This window comes from Pan paniscus, chromosome 7, assembly GCF_029289425.2.
Source record: "Pan paniscus chromosome 7, NHGRI_mPanPan1-v2.0_pri, whole genome shotgun sequence".
NCBI lineage: Eukaryota > Metazoa > Chordata > Mammalia > Primates > Hominidae > Pan > Pan paniscus.
The window spans coordinates 29024112-29035697 of NC_073256.2; the positions used below are offsets into that span (position 1 = coordinate 29024112).

At 40.4% G+C, this 11586-nt stretch overlaps 1 protein-coding gene across 1 annotated transcript in view; it reads left to right on the forward strand.

Annotated features, from left to right (window-relative positions):
• The first annotated feature begins 5140 nt into the window (after nt 1-5140).
• Nucleotides 5141-11586, forward strand: part of LOC134731035 (putative zinc finger protein 705G) — a 30099-nt gene continuing 23653 nt past the window's right edge. The window contains exons 1-2 of the mRNA XM_063607060.1: nt 5141-5201; nt 9108-9257. The gene's annotated coding sequence lies outside the window, so the exon portion shown is untranslated. The remainder of the gene's footprint in view (nt 5202-9107; nt 9258-11586) is intronic.

Consider the following 11586-nt stretch of genomic DNA (forward strand, 5'->3'; position numbering starts at 1 on the left):
TTAGGTTCACGTCATCATTCACTCATGTCTCATGATCATGATGGAAAATCCCAGGCTTGGAAAAGAAACTCACCAGAGATTTATTCAAGACAACACCAACACAGGCTTTGTGCTTTTCTGACATGGGGTTTTGAATTCTAACACCCTATCACTCCTATTGTCCTTTGATTTGCTTATTGTTTATTGCTTCTGGGATTTTTTTCTTTTTTTTCTTTTCCTTTCTTTAGGTTTTTCTAAAGATATAAGAAATCCTGCTAGCTGACACAGGAATAAAGGTGTGTGTGTGTTCTGAATATTTGCTCTAGAAGCTTGAAACAGATTGGCACCTATGGCCATGACAGAATAAAATGCTGCAAAAAGTAACGAGGAGTCCAAGAAGCTTCTGTGACTAATGTGGATTCAGAAAGGGCTCACTCAGCAGAGACGTGCCACATGTAAACCAAATTAAGCTACGGTGTTCGAAGACATGGAATCTTTATCCTAGTAATTGTAATTGTGATTGTGTAATGTTGGTTTCGGACAAGCGAATCTCTGACATTCTGGGAATGTCCTTCCCAGCTCTCCAGACCAGGGGTCAGGGATGGCACAGGAGGAGTTTTTTGGGTTGCTCCTCCAGTAACCCAAAACCAACAGGAGCAATGGGATGTTAGAATTCAAAACCCCATGTCAGAAAGGCACAAAGTCTGTGTCAATATCATCTTGAATAAATCCACGGTGAGTTTCTTTTCCAAACCTGAGCTTTTCCATCATGATCATGAGATGTGAGTGAATAATTATGAGTCATAAGTTTCTGACAAGGAGACTGGCACTGCTGTGATTTGGGGGAGGCTTAGTGACAGCTGTTCCCTTTAGGTCCCTTCACCTTCCCCAATTATTCCCATTGTTTTCCTATAACTGTGCTTTGCTCCTCCTACTTCCTCTCTTTGCGTGCCCTCACCTACCCCACATCTTCCTGGAAGACTGTGCCTCATTAATGTCCCAACTCAAAGACCTCTTTCCTCCTGGAATCAGGGTGATCCACTAAGGAGGGAACGCCCTATCCTCCTGTTCTTCACAAGCACTCCCTCCTTCTGGTTTAGCCTGCTTATGCAATTGTGCTTCCTGCTCATGTGGATAATTTTTTACTTCTCCAATAGTCTATGAGCTCTCTACAGGTATAGACTTTCTCTTATTCATGTATGTAGTGGTCATTGAGGAAGAGGTGTTACTTCATAAATTATTATACATTTAATGGCAAAATTGAGTTGCACAAAGCATTTCCTCACATCTAGACATAATTTTAATTCATGTAATAGCTCTTAAAAACAGGTCCTTTTTGAAGGTACAGTTAAATGAGGGCAATATAGCACAGAACACAATGAGAGGAGAGCAAACCTCAAGAAGAAAGACAGTATAGACTCTGAGGGGAAGCATCAAGATGTCTGCCTAGCCCTGCCCTCTCTCGTTGGGCAGTTTAACTCGTTTGATAGTTAAATCGTGAACTCTGCAGGTATACCCTACATGTCTATGAAGCTCTCTGCTTCTTGATATTAACTTTTCTCTTAATGTGCATACCATCAACCTCTAGCTAAATGCATTTTTGTCTAAAATAATCCATTGGATTTCCTAGAGTATCAAGATTGGAAAAAAAAAATCAGACCTAGAGATTTTTTGTAGATCCTTTAACCAGGCCAAGAGGTGAGGGAGGCACTGGATGCAGGTGCAGAATTTGGGGATCAAAAAATTCTGCACTCAAGATAAGTGATCTTATAATGCATGTGGTTTTTTTTTTTTTGTAAAAAAAAAAAATTGATTCAAAAGTAACACATGATCTAGAAAATATTCAAGTTTTCAATAAGGACAGAATCTAATCCTGCTATTGTCCAACTCAAACTTACCCACCTCACCTTGGTCCCAGGCCTGTCCGATAGTCTTATTTATTTAATCATTTCATTTAGTTTTTATAATATGTGACATTTTTAGTTTGAATGAATTTGTTGCTCTCCTGGTGCCTGGAAGTTTAAGTAGAGTTTACATTATATATCCCATGATATTTGCAATGTCCATATACTAAAAAGTTATTCACAGACATTTTTCTCCTTAAAGACAATTTTTGTGGCCAAAGTATTTATTTGCTACACTGAGTTTTATTTTACTAGGTGTAGTAGGCATACTAATGGCCTCCCAAAGATGTCCATGTCCCAATTCCTAGAACCTATGATTATGCTTCTTTACATAGCAGATAAGAATTAATGTCAGCAGACAGAATTAAAGTTGCTAATCAGCTGACTTTCAAATAAGGAGGTTATCTTAAATTAGGTGAACGAGACCAATGTAATCAAAAGGATCATTAAATTTGGAAAGAGATAGAACAGTCAGTGTCTTCATGATGTGATGTTAGAATGACTTGACAGGCATTGCTGGCTTTGAGATGAAGAAGCCACAGGCCAAGGAAGTTGGGCAGCTTCTAAAGCTTGAAAATGCAAAACAAAACAAAAAAGCAAACAAAGATTCTCACTTAGAGACTCTAGGAAGGAACACAGTCTTGCTGACACCTTGATTTTGGATATTTTATTCCCCCAAACTGTAAGATAATTAATTAGCATTGTTTAAAGCCACTAAGGTTAATGACAATTTACTACTTCAGCAGTAATTAACAAATACAGTTGCTCCTTGGTATCCGGGAGGGATTGGTTTCAGGTCCTCTGTGGATATGAAATTCCTCAGATGCTGAAGTCCTTGATATAAAATGGCATGGGTATTGTCATATAACCTTTGCATTTCCTCCTATGTACTTTACATCATCTCTAGATTACCTGTAAATCCTAAATCGATGTAAATGCTAAGTAAATGGGTGTTAACTTATATTGTTTAGGGAATAATGACCAAAAAAAGCCTGTATATGTTCAGACCAGACACATTTTTTTTTTCCTGAGTATTTTCAGATCAACACAGAGGGTCGACTATATCCTAGTTTCAAATCATGAATTGAGCATAAAATTAGTAACACAAAAGACCTAAGCCTACATTTGTTTAATGGAGAAAAAATGATGAAAAACTCGCAACAAGTTACTGAACTTTCTATGTTTTTTTCCTAGAAATGAGCAAGGCTCATATGATAACTCTTCCTCCCTCAGAAGGCACTCTGAGCTCGGTATTACATGAATAGCCCATTTATTTCAGATCTGTAGCTTGCAATTTATTGTGAACAGATTCAGTCTTAAGTGAGGGTGGAAGACATATGTCTCCATTCCGTGATTTCATATCTCCAGGATATTCCTACACCAAAAGCACTTCCTCCATAGAATTTGCAAAGAGTAAATATGTACTGTCAGAGATTTATTCTTATGGTTCAAAGTCTAATTCTTTATTAATCAATCACACACCTACAAAGTGCTATTCTTAAAAAACAAAACAAAACAAAACAAAACAAAAAACCCCAAAAACAGCAAATTGCTGCCTTGCAAAACATCAGGTTGCCTTTAATGCCTTCAATCCTCATCTGAGTTCCAGAAGTGAAAGATCATAATCCATAAAAACCTGAGGTCAAAAATGTACGTTCTTAGAATCTGCATTTGTGTAGAAAGTGTCAGACTCTTAAGAAGGTAGCAATCTTGGCTGGTCACTTGGCTGGTCAGCCACCAGCTATGAATGTTGGTTACCTGCTCTTCACTTTGCCATTTTTATCCTTGTTGCCTGCTCCAGATAAGAGGGAGCTGAGAAACAAGAGGGTTGACATAAATTGAGGTTAGATTGTAGTTTATTACTAATTCTTTCTCTAGACCAGATAGACTATTTGAACAGTTTGTGAAAACTAAGCACCTTCCCTTTAACATTGAAGGTACGTATAGCTTTAGAGGAGGTTTCAGAGTTTTATGTGTTCATGGCCCAACCTAACAGACTGAAATTTCCTGTGATGATCCCATCACTTTTTCTTGGCAAGACTGGGGTGCCTATATTTAAGGGATAAGTGCCATTTTAAATGGAAGTAAAATGATTAATTTTATTTCAAGGATAGAAATTCTGGCTATCTCTTCACTAGTATATCCTTTTATAATTAAATGGAAGAGTTTTGGGGCACCTAGAGAGGCTCATAATATGCCTGGGGCACTTTATACAGTGAACCCTTGCCATAAGTGCCCTATGTGGTCTCTTCACTGTTCTCCATCACAACTTTGGCTTTCAGATGACTTTAGCTTCGCTATTCCTTTATCTTGTCCTGGCATGTATTGAAAGAGAAGTTAAAAAGAAAAAGACAGGGCACTGAAAGAGAGAGAGAGATAAAGAATGGTAAGAAAAGACAGAAGGGATGGAAAAAGGAAGAAGGAAAGGGAGGGGGAAAGGAGAGGGAGGAAAGCAGGGTGGGAGGAATAAAGAAAAGGGAGGGAAGGAAGGAGAGAGGAAAGGAGGGAACAAAGGTGGGAAGGGTAAAGAGGGAAGAAGAGAGAAAGGGTCGTAGATCGCATTTCCTTGCTTACTCATAGACAGTACTTGTATTAGTCCATTTCACACCACTATAAATAACTGAGTAATTTATCAAAAAAAAAAAAAAGGTAGGCTTAATTGACACACATTTCCGCAGGGTTGGGGAGGCCTGAGGAAACTTACAATCATGGCAGAAGGCAAAGAGGAAGTAGGCACATCTTACATGGCAGCAGGAGAGAGAGAGAAGAGGGAAGTACCATTTTTAAACCATCAGATTTCATGAGAACTCACTCACTATTACAAGAACAGCATGGGAGAAACTGCCTCCACGATCTAATCACCTCCCACCAGATCCCTCCCTTGACATGTGGGGATTACAATTGGAGATGAGATTTGGGTGGAGACACAGAGCCAAATCGCATCAGGACTACAGCAATTCTTTCTCTCACCTAATCTATCTCTTATTCCCTTCTACTGCATCTATACCAACTAAAAGAAAAACACTTATTGGACACACAAGAGCTGTCATCTTTTGTATTTCCCCAGCTTTTCAGGGAAAGCCTATGAAAGGGGTGCTACACAGTCCCCACATCCTACCACCCTTCTTTCCCTCACTGCCACTCAAACCTGACTTCTGTCAATAGGATCACAATGCCTTCTGCGTGACCTCACTAAGGCCTGCCTCTGCCCGTTGATATGACCCTTAATTATGTGGTCACTGGAGCTGCTCTCAGGTGTCCTTGCCCCAAGGGACATACAGCACACAGCCTGTGGAGGGTGGAGGAACCAACTGCAAGGTGGGTTTCCAGTAGGGCCAACTGGGGTTAAAGAAGGGGTGGGAGGCAATAAAGAGGCTTGCTTTCAGGGTGTAAGTGTAGGAGACAGGAATGTAGAAAACAGATTTCAGCCGCCACTTTACTTTCTAGTGGTATTATTATTATTATTATCAGTATTATTATCACCATCATTATTTGCTGTGGTTTGAGTGTTTGTGTCTCTCCCCCAAAATTCATGCTGAAATCTAATCCCCAATGCAATGTATTAAGAAGCGGAACATTTGGGAAGTGATTAGGGAGCACTGACCTTTACCCACTTGGCCCACTATGACCCACCTGATGCAGACTTTCCCCCTTTGTTAGGGAAGTGCAATTCAGACAACCTTTTGTGCACTACCCTGTTCATTCTCTAAACCTCAAGCTCTATTGCTGTCAAACAGACAGAACTAGTTTATCTCACTAGAGATGTGTTCCTTTATTCAAAAAATATTATCTTTCTTTTTTAGCAAGAAAGACTGTAAAATAAGCAAAAGTTTTGATTGTGGATAGTTCAAATCCCAGCTCAATCACTAGTTGTATAACCTGCATTGACTTGCTCAGAGAAAATTCCTATCTCATATAAAAGTGATGTCAACTAAGATACCACTTTCAAGATTCGTGGTACGTGATAGGTGTTCAAGAATGTTCATTCTTACTGGAGTGACAGAGGAGTTTCTATATTATTTTATTAAATTATGTAAACTTAAGTTATGCTAACATTTAATAAGTGAAATTCTGTGTGTTCCTACAATTTTAGGCCTTATCTAAGAACAACTTTCTCCCACACCCAAAATGGCCAAAGTTTCCCTACCAGCCTCTAATTCCATGGGCCCTAAAAGGAAAAGTTGTCCTTATTAAGTTTTAAATTTTAGGGATTTTTTGGAGACATTCCAGGCCTTATGGAGGAAAGTAGTATCTTGTGTGATTTCAGGTATCCAGAAGTTGACTTAAAAGTTCCTCTTACTGGTTAGGTTCATTTGCATTTCTCTAATGACCAATGATGATGAGCTTTTTTTCATGTTTGTTGGCTGCATAAATATCTTTTTCTGAGAAATGTCAGTTCACATCCATTGCCCACTTTTTGATGGGGTTGAAACTCTTGTGGTGATCCTAGTTAAAACACAAATCTGTGTGGATAGGTATTGGGTAGCAATTGACTCCTCCTAAGATTTTTTATTTTTCTGAGACAAACAGTAGGAAGTTGACACTATAGCCATCACCAAATAAACAGGAGACACTGGAGCTTTGAAAGGTTGAATTATTTGCACAAGATCACTCAGTTGATGAATGGCAGAGCAAAAGTTTTGAAACCAGAGTTATCTGACTTTAGAGCTCTTTTATTCTTAGGCACAAAAAAAATTGTCTCTATTTTTGCAAAGACCACAGCTTACATCAGAGCTTGGCTGATATCTCTGATGTCTACATCTCAGCAACAATCTACCTTTTGGCTTCTCAACACATACTGATTATTAATGTAGGGTGACCAGTGTTAGAGAAGTCGAAAGGTCTGCATCCCTGAGTTTCCTCCCTGCCTTCCTTCCTTCTTTTCTTCCTTCCTTTCTGCCTTAGTCCATTTGGGATGCTATTAAAAAGTAACATAAACAGGGTGGCTTATAAAGAGCAGAAGTTTACTTCTCACAGTTCTCGAGGTTGGAAGTCCAAGATCAAGACACCGGCATAGGTGTCTGGAGAGAGCTCGCTTCCTTCTCTGTGTTGTTATGTGAAGAAAGGTACAAACGAGCTCCTTCAGGCCTCTTTTTATAAGGGCAGCAATCCCATCACAAGGGCTTCAGCTCCATGACTTAATCACCTCCTCAAAGCCTGCACCTTGTAATATCATCACCACCTTGGGGGTTGGCATTTCAACAGATGAATGGGTAGACACAAATATTCAAACATTCAGGCCACAGCACTTCCTTACCTCCTTCTTCCGTCCATCAATTTATTCATTCATGTATTGATTCTTTCATTCAAGTTTCATCTGTTTAAACAAATACGTGAGTACCTCATCTCTGCTAGGTACTTCTCAGGGGCTGAGGAAGTAAGGTAATCAGACAGTGCCTGTTACTTTAGAAGCTCACAGTGTAGAGAAGGAGAGAGATGTAGAAACAATATAAAGCAACACAGATGTGGGGGGGAAAGAGACAAGGAGGAATTTCAGTGTTTTACCTTGTATACTTTCTGCTGTTTAATTCCTTTACCATAAGAATGCATTGCACTACATAGATTAAGAAATTCTTTGGCCCCTAATGTGTCACCTAGTTGTAATCTATGCAAAACTTTGACATGGTAAGAGCCTGCCTAGAATTATCGCTTTTAACCAGGTAGCAAAAAAAAAAAAAAAAAAAAAAAAAAAAAAAAAAATCAAACATTGAACTCAACCAAGGAAAAAAGGTAATTTCCATTTACAGAATTTCTTCTCCTTTTTTAGCTTCTAAAATGGGTAGTTTTCCAAAAAACTATATGCTCTCATTTATAAGTGGGAGCTAGGGTATGAGTACAAAAAGGCATACAGAGTGATATGATGGATTTTAGAGACTCAGAAGGCCGCAGGGCTAGGGATACAAAACTACATATTAGGTACAATGTACTCTACTCAGGTGACAGGTGTACTAAAATCTCAGAATTCACCACTATATAATTCATCCATGTAACAAAAAACTATCTGTACCCCAAAAACTACTGAAATTTGAAAAGAAGAGAGAGAATTTAACCTCTCCTTAGTGATTCATGTAGCACTGTCGATCTTGAAATAATGTAATGTCAGTGGTATTAAATATTGGTTAATTTAATCCATAGATGTGTGGAAAGAGGCAGTTGACAGAAAGTAATCTTGCATGAATTCAAAATGCAATTTTAATCAAAATGCAATTTTAAAATAGATGCACTTACATGGTCTGGCATTAAAAATAAACTTCTTTATAGAATGGAAGAAATAAAAAATTTTTAAAGGGTGGTTTTCTTTATATTTCCAAAGGGAAAGTTGATAGATGCAGGGACATGAAATGAATGAGGATAAATGAATAAATGGATGAATCCTCAAAATCACTATTTTATAATAATTTATTCTGGGGAAAAAAAGGCACCAAACCTCAGAGCCATAAGCAGAAATGAAAATCCACCAGAAAATGCAAAATTATTGTGAAGACTTTCTATTTGAATAGGAGGCGACTTGGATCTGTAATCATGAGTCCATAGATGGAACATTCTCAGGTTACACCCATGCCATAATTTGAACATTTGAATCAGGAATGCAAGCTTTTTCTCTCTAGCTGAATTGTTGTCGTTGTTGTTGTTCTTCTTCTTTTTAAATTTTGCAGTGATTTACTTTGAGTGGAGTCATTTGCTCTTGAGAAGAAGCATCACCACTAAAGGATGCTTTATTTTATTTCTGAAAGGCATTTGCAGGTAGCTCAGCAGATCTGTTTTGCCACTTTTGTATCATGCCCTTGTGTGCTTAGCCACATACATGTAGAAATTGGCTAAAATGAAACAAAAGTGCAATAAACTGCTGCTTCTGGATTTAAGTATTAGTTACCCAAAATTATTTCAAAAAAGATCCATTTACTCTATGTATGTTCATTTTTTAAAAATTTCAACTTATTTTAGATACAGTAGGTACATGCGCAGATTTGTTACATGGGAATATGTTATTATGCGGTGGTTTGGAGTATGGATCTCATTACTCTGGTACTGAACATAGTACCAGATAGGTAGTTTTTTAACCCAACTCCTCCCTCCACCCTCTAGTAGTTCACGGTGTCTATAATTCCCATATTTATGTCCATGTCTGCTCAATGCTTAGCTCTTATTTATAAGTGAGAATGTGCAATATTTGGTTTTCTATTCCTGTGTTAGTTTCCCAGCTGAATTCAAACTCATTCCCAGATGACTTGGCCTCCTCAATTGATGTACACTGAAGAAAGAGCCACCTTCAGGCTGTAAGGTCATCGTATAATCCTGACCACTCATTTCCCATCATGACGCTGCTGTTCCTTCTCTTTCTCTTTCTTGGATGTCTGATACAAACAGCCTCAGGTAAGCTACAAGTCCACCTGGAGGATGATGAAGTGGATGCCCTTGGAGCTGACGTAGGCCAAATTGATTGATCAGCCAATGATGCACTGAAATATGGAATAACTGAACAGCTGCATAGCTGAGAAAAACACAGCATGTACAACAAATTTCATTTTACAAATCAGGAGAGAGAAGCTTAAAGAAATTTAAAATTTTTTCCCAAGATTACATTCATCTAGTTGTTGCAATAGATACCAGACATAACTAACAATTGTGATAGATAACATTAATAGTAGGCATCACAGCTTACAAACCATTTCCATGTGAATCAAAGCAATGGCAACGACAACACTAATACTAATAACAAATAATGCTGACCACTTTCTCTTTACCAGACATCACGGCAAAGATGTGTTGTGTTTTTTTGTTTCTTTGTTTGTTTGTTTGTTTTTGAGACAGAGTCTAGCTCTGTAGGCCAGGCTGCAGTGCAGTGGCACAATTTCAACTCACTGCAACTCTGCCTCCTGGGCTCAAGCAATTCTCCTGCCTCAGCCTCCCGAGTAGCTGGGATTACAGGCATGCGCCTCCATGCCCGGCTAATTTTGTTTTCAGTAGAGATGGAGTTTCTCCATGTTGGTCAGGCTGGTCTTGAACTCCCGACCTCGGGTGATCTGCCCCCCTCAGCCTTCCAAAGTGCTGGGATTACAGGCATGAGTCAGGTGGCTTTCTCAAGTGCCAGCAGTGACAGTGGTGAGCTAAGTAGATAGGCATGCCCTCAAGACCCTGGGAGGCATGTGTAGCATCAGCAATTGCAGTAGTCATAGCAGGTCAACTCTCGTGACCCCAGATGGCATGTGCAGACACCAACAGTCATGGCAACATGATGGACAGAGTAGTCCTCAGGCTTTCACCTGGTGCAAATATGTGGGCACTGGTGGCAGCGGTTATGGCAGGCTGGGAAGTCCTATCCTTAGGCTCTCAGGAGACACACAGGTACTTGATGGTGATAGGCATGGTGGATTAATCCCCAGGCTCCCAGACAATGTGCACAGGCACCACCAGGCTGGGTGGGCTCATACTCAGGTCACAAGAAGGCATGCACAGGTGCCAATGACAGAGAGCAGTGTGGGTTGATCCCCAGCGTCCTGGACAACGAGCTTGGGTAGTGGTAGTGACAGCAATGGGTGGGATGGGCCTGTGCTCTGGCCCTGGAATAGTGCTCAGGCAGGCGAGTCCCCAGGTCCCCTGAGGATGCCTGCAGGTGTGCAGTGGCCCTGCTCCTGGGGGTCAGGATTGCTGTCAGTATCAGTGGTCCTGGGAAGGTGACTCTCCACTTGTGAAGAGTGCCTGCTTCAGCTCCCTTTGCACTGGGGGCAGCCTCCCTAGTGAATGGCACAGCCACTTCCCTGGAGTGAAGGACACTGTGTAGGCTAGAGTGATGGGGACCAAGCTACACTGGTGAGTTCAGCTGGTATTGTGACTCTGCAGGCCTCTGGATGGACATGAGGGAATGTCACTGAGGGTCCAGAGATGTGGAGAAGCAGGGGCTGTTGGGCCCCAGGGCAGGATGTAGTCTTTTGGGGGCTGGGCTCTCAAATTGGCACTGTGCCACAGCTGCCTGTGTCTGGGGGTGGGTGCAGACGATCCAGTGCCAACTCCTTCTCTGGGACAATGACCACCACATAGACTCCAGGCAGCTCCCTATAGTAGTCTCAGGGCCTGCGAGGGCTGAGAGACTGTCCCTTGGCTAGGATTGCAGTGTCCACAGTGGGAATATGGACCACTGGAGCTGTCTTTTTTACCTTTTCACCACACTGGAGAGCCTGTCCTGGCTTTAAGCTGATTCTGGCTGGGCTGCTGCTTCATTTTCCTTTCCTTCCATACCTCAGAGATTCCTTGTCACTTTGCTGCTGAATTCTAGTGCCCTCTTTCATGCCCTCTTAAGGTATGATTATCTACTTGCTGTTTTGGTCTTTCTTTGGGAGGACACAGTGCCTGGTACCTCTAGTCAGCCATCTTGAAGACCACCTCCTAGCAATGAGAGGATAATATTCTATGTGACGGCTTTAATATATGTGTCCAAACTGCTTCTTTTCTAGGGAAGCACTTACTCTAAGAAATAAATGTTATATAGTGCAAAAATATATTAAAGGGTCCATTGGTGATGCAGTTTCAAGAGTGCACTGAGGAAAACTTGGCACTTCCATAGGGTTGAGTTGGTTGGAATATATCTCAATCTCTGAGATTTTGAACCCAATGTTTTGAACTTTTTGAGATTTCAAGTAGTCCATGTGACATAACTTAACATTGTTTCTTGGCCAAATCAGGCATAGTGAAAAATAAAATCCAG